The sequence below is a fragment of the Octodon degus genome, unplaced genomic scaffold (genome assembly GCF_000260255.1).
Source record: "Octodon degus isolate 3935 unplaced genomic scaffold, OctDeg1.0 scaffold00005, whole genome shotgun sequence".
Classification (NCBI taxonomy): domain Eukaryota; kingdom Metazoa; phylum Chordata; class Mammalia; order Rodentia; family Octodontidae; genus Octodon; species Octodon degus.
Window position 1 is genome coordinate 23,996,982 of NW_004524581.1, and position 5,506 is coordinate 24,002,487.

The 5,506-nt window shown below is 43.4% G+C and overlaps 1 protein-coding gene across 3 annotated transcripts in view; it reads left to right on the forward strand.

Annotated features, from left to right (window-relative positions):
* The first annotated feature begins 2,690 nt into the window (after window positions 1-2,690).
* Usp49 (ubiquitin specific peptidase 49) overlaps window positions 2,691-5,506 on the forward strand; it is a 29,274-nt gene continuing 26,458 nt past the window's right edge. For all 3 annotated transcript variants that reach the window (XM_004624150.2, XM_023719924.1, XM_023719921.1), the window contains exon 1: window positions 2,691-2,755. The gene's annotated coding sequence lies outside the window, so the exon portion shown is untranslated. The remainder of the gene's footprint in view (window positions 2,756-5,506) is intronic.

Genomic DNA, 5,506 nt, shown 5'->3' on the forward strand with positions numbered 1-5,506 from the left:
TAACCCCTCTTCTGAACATGCCCTGTCTGCCCACATTAACACAGTCAGTGATCAGAGGAGGTGGATTACTGCTGTCACCCTGACATTAGGCCTTGTGGTTGGCCCTCCTTTCTTCTTTTTAAGGAAGAAAGGTTTATCTCACAGTTTTTATAGGATTCAGTCCATAACTGGCAAGGCAGGGTGGTGTGGCAGAGGGGCGTCCCAGAGGAGAAGCAGTTTCTGGGGGCAGAAGGCGCAAAAACAAGCCAGGGCAGGAGGGGCTACATCTCTCAAGAGCAGAAACCCACCTTTGAATTGTAGCTCTGCCACACACTGATTCTGCGGGGCTCATGTGTGCCTCAGTCTCCTTGTCTGTACAATGGAAAATAAAAAGTATCTACCTCATAGTTGTGAGGATTCAATGAGCTAAACGCTATAAAGCACGTCGATGCGTGCCTGCCATACATGAAAGGCTGTGCCTTGTTTAGAGCCATCAAAATAATTACTGTGATTGTCATTATTTGGCAGATAAAAGTAAATTGGATTAGGTTTCAGAATTGATTTTCACCAGGCGTGGTGCTGCACGCCTGTAATCCCAGCACTCAGGAGGCTGAGGGAGGAGGATCTCTTAGTGTTCAAGGCCTTCCTGGGCTACATAACAAGACCCTGTCTCAAAAAGAAATAATATAACTTGGCTTTTAAGTGTAATTAACTTTCACTTTATTTTGATGCTCTTACATTGAAAGGGAGATAGGAAAGTCTTCTGTTTTTACAGCATCAGTTTGGTTTTCCCAGACAGCTCTTAACTTAGAAGATGCGAGCTCTCCCTGAATGTGTGTGTTTTTCCTGCGCTTCGTGCTCACTGAGCGTCTTCTGCCTCCGGGTCCCTCTTTCCTTCCTGTGCTTTGCCAAAGTGTACCAGAGGTAAATCTTGTCTCTGATTTCGGGAGGCCCTCAGCACAGCATTTGCAGATTTTCTATTCTTAACTGGAGATGGGGGAATAGAGATGGGTGAGCCTTGCTTTGCAGAAAGGCAGACAATTTTCCTAGGAAGGCCTCCCATTCTTAAACTGTTTTCAGAGCTCCCTTGACCTGAGTGCTTCACCCCCACCTAATCCAGCTTTGCTCCATTATCCTAACTCTTCTTTTCTTCTCTCCCTTTCACTCTTCTCATTATTCTTCTCCCCATTCGCTTCAGAGATAAAACAACACATTCTGCCCTTGTCTAATGCAGAGCAATTTCCCTTTCTTGACAACCATTCTGGGATCTTGACAGCCATTCTGTAGAGGGCCACCCACTCCAGGGGACTGGACAGGAGAGGCAGGGGCCATACTGAGGGAAGACATTGCCACAAAAGAAGTTTCTTCCAAGAGGAATTCTTGTGTTAGCCGTTAGGGTGACAAAATAGAGAATATTCCATCCCATACGTGGTATTCAAGCATACCAATCTCAAGATTAATTGAGTCAAGACTCAAATGAAGTGTTAGAAATGTGAAAAATGAGTATATATATAATTTATCCAAATCATAAACTCTAGATATATTTGATTAAGATAATGTCCTTGGAAATAGAATATATTCTGCTTTTAAAGAAGGATGCTGCTTCTATAAAGGTCATGAATCCAATTAGCACAAAAGAGTCACTTCATGTCATCTTGCAGTATTATATTTCTCTCTCTCTCTCTCTCTCTCTCTCTCTCTCTCTCTCTCTCTCTCTCCCCCCTTCCCTCCCTCCCTCCCTCTTTCTCTCATCCACCTTCCTCCCCTCCCCTTTGTAGTGGGCTGGATCTCAGGGCCTTGGGCACACTAGGCAAGTGCTGTGTCGCTGAGCTGTGTCCCAGCCCCTTTCTGTGCTTCCCAGTCTCCCCCGAGTCTCCCTGAGCTGCCGGGGCTGGCTGCCCACTCACGCTCCTCCGGCTTGGCCTCCCGCACATCCGGGAGTACAGGTGTGTGCCAGTGTAGTTTTCTTTTCCTTTCATCTTGTACGCAGACAAATTGTAACCCTTAAAACCTAAAACAGTGTGGAAGTACATTTGTTCCACAGGAAATAGACCTTTAGTGTTTCTTTTTATGGATCAGTCTACCCATAAAGTGACTGAATCTGTGATTTATCTATATTTAAAGAAGGGTCAGATTTTTTTCCCCACTTTTATGTAAATTTTGAGGATTTGTAGGGATTTCACTATGCTGTAATAAACTGATCATCTTTTGAATTTATACATGAAATTCATGAATTTTTTTTTCTTGCAAGGCATTAGCCCAGACTTACAGATTGTTTCCCCTCATAGGTAATAAAGAAGAGGCAACCTAACCAATTACCATGGAGTAATGTAGAAGAGGATGGAAAAACTTGTTTAATGGGTAAGAAATAAAAGAAAACCTTTATAAAGACTGTTTATTAGAGTATTCTGTTTGGCCAGTTGTAATATTACACTCCTACTAGGATAACAGATTGATCACAGGCTTCGTTTTTCCTTGTTCTAAACTTTGATTATCTGCTTCCATCTTAGCCTTGTAAAATTTTTAGTACAATGAATTAATTTAAGCTAAGGGGACACAGTCATATTTGAAGATTTAAAAAGGGCCTGGAGACCTGCAAACACACGCAGTCAAATGGTCTTGGAGTCTGTGGTGGGTGGATGGAGCCCTGTCTGTCCTGGCTGTCAGGAGTCATTATCCACCCCTTCTTTCTCTCCAGATGCTGCCAGCTGCTGGGATAGTAGGCTCGCCATGGGGGAGCTTGTGCACTTGAGCAAGTTGAGATGTGTGTCGGGTGGTAAGCAAATAGAATTCCACAAAAGCCCCCAGTAAAGAGTATGCCTAAGTGATATAATTTTTTTTTTTTTTTTTACTCAAGTCCGTACATTCCTATTGTCAAAATTTAAATGTCACAGATAAGCAAACTCCTCTACCTGAATCTTAGCTGCCTTCCTGGTCTAAGCATGGTGTGCATTTATGCAGCCTGACTCTGTCTACTGGTTAAAACGTGGCTTTGGAGCCAGTGCGGTTTTACCATGCGTGCGAAAATATCTGTGTTGAAGCAGGAAACACAGCTCTTGTGCCCAGAGAGCTGGGGCGGACTTCCTGCTCGCTCTGTCGGTCTGTGTGGAAGGACAAGTCTCGGGGTTTCTTCTTGCTCGCAGCGCAGTGCCTGAGTAGCTCCAACAATGTCTTGCCTGCCCTACTCATGGCGTGTTAGCACTTTCTTAGGGGACGCAAAAAATTGCCTGTCTTGAGAGAGAAGGACATTGCAGTAAACATCTCTTTCTTAGGATTTCCCTCTTGTATGGCCCTGGGGCTCATCTGATGATTATGAACTCTTCTATCCACTGTGACTACAGTGAAGTACTTTGAATGGACCGTATGCAAATACTGAAGTCAGTGGGTACTGAATAGTGTATGCTGTTGGGCAGTGTTGTAAGTGCTTCCGTATTCATTCTCTCAATACTTTTATGTACTAAGGAATAGATATTGTTATTATTTGTATTTTATTTATTTGCATTTATGCTAAATTGAGACAGGATCTCACTACGTAGCTCAGGCTGGTCTTGAACTTACCATGTAGCCCAGGCTAACCTCAAGCTCAAGGTGAGCCTGCCTCCGCTGCCTGAATGCTGGCATTAAAAATGTGTGCTGCCCTGCTTGGTTTATTTTCATTTTATTTATTTATTTATTTTTTAAAAATTTAATATTTATTTAGTGTGTGTGTGGCCAGCTCGGCCCACCAGGGGGCGGGGCGGGCTGGCATGTGGTGCTGGGGGATTGAACCGCGGTCCCTGTGCTTTGCTAAGCTTGTTGTAAGTAGGTGCTTTAGACCACTGAGCCATCTCACCAGCCCCCTTATTTTCATTTTAAAGGTGAGATAAGTGAGGTGCAAAGTAAGTAGCATGCCTAAAGCTGCATTCCAAGGCCCGGCCAAATAGCTTAGTGGATTAAAGCACCGGCAAACAGGCGCAGGTGTTTGATCCCCGGGGCACGCAGAGATGGCAGTTGAGACTGGGCGTGGTGGCGTAGGCCTGTAATCCCACCTGTTGGGAGGCTGTAGTCAGGCGGATCACTCCAAGTCCAATCTAGTAGTGAGGCCCTGAACACCCTGTAGACTCCTAAAATACAAAAAAAAAAAAAAGCTGCATTCCAAAAATCCCCTTCAGGATTCCAGTGTAGACCTATGTGGCTGGCCAAGGACATTCTGGCCTGGTTAATAAATTCTTCAAGGTTTGCTAAGGATTGTAAATTGAAATAAGACGCGAAAGCCAAATATCTCCTGGGAAAGTCACTGTCCCTGCTTTGTTTTTGCCTATGTGTGGGATGAACGTTTGAAACCATGTATTGTCTCAGTGTATGAAAGATAAAGAAGTGAGACGGTCACTCAAGAGTAATGCTTTTTTCTTGACAGTAGTTCATTAAAACTGTTTTGCCTCATTCAAATTGTTTTTAGTGATACAACCAGCTGCCTACCTAAAGGGCAGCCCCTGTTTAGACAGGATGAGAGCGGTTGGTTTGTAGGTAACTTCTAGCGGGTATTCACAGAGACACGCAGGCCGAAAGACAGGACTGCGCAGCAGTTTGGAACTGATCGGTAATGGGAAATTGCTCTTTTGTCCTGTTAAATAATATTTGAATGACAGTCAGCAGAAAGTTGTGTAAGAGAAGAAAAGCCAGGAGAAAGGTGACTTATGGGTCTTATAATTAGAATGTCACTTATAAGTAATGGTCTAAAAAGTAAATGTACGCTAACAATTGACATTTACACATGGACTGGTAGGAGTCAGAGGATATGTTTTTTTGTTCTAGGGACCGTCTTGTCAAGGAGAAACATTGACTTTTCATTCCTTCAAATAGCACTTCATTTCCTGTTGAAATTAATGTTGAAGTACAAAGAGCAAGTGCTATTTAAAGAAGCAAGTGTGTTAGCCTTCCTGTGAGCGTAGCTGCACGGTGTTCATGTTTTCCTCTTTCTGCTGTTGTTTACCCCCTTTCCTCCTTTGAGGATCCCTTTCGAATGCTGATCAAAGGTATGAGTCTTAGAATCCTTTTTTTTTTTTTCAAAACAATGTCTTCAGGAGCAGTCTAGGCAGTCCAGAGGCTTTCAGGAGTTGATGAGATCAAAACTATTTTCAGGGCTGGGGACATAGCTCAGCAGCCCAAGTGCAATGTCCCAAGTTTGATCCCTAATACTACTGCACACTCGGGTGTGCTGTGTTGGCCTTGAAACTGGGTGTGGTGCACATGCCTATAATCTTAGCGCTGGGGATACTGAGACAGGAATGATCACTAGAGTCCAAACTGCATAGTGAGACCCTGATCAAAAAAATTAAATTTAATTTAAAAAACTATTTTCATAACAATACCACAACTTTATTCCCCTCCCCTGGTTCACTCAGGAGTACCCAACAACTGTTTAATGGGAACCTGACAGGGTGCCCAAGCAGATAGGGGTTTAGCTGTCTTTCTTTTTTTTAAATTTTTTTATTTATTTATTTGAGAGAGAGAGAGAGAGAGAGAGAGAGAGAGAGAGAGAGAGAGA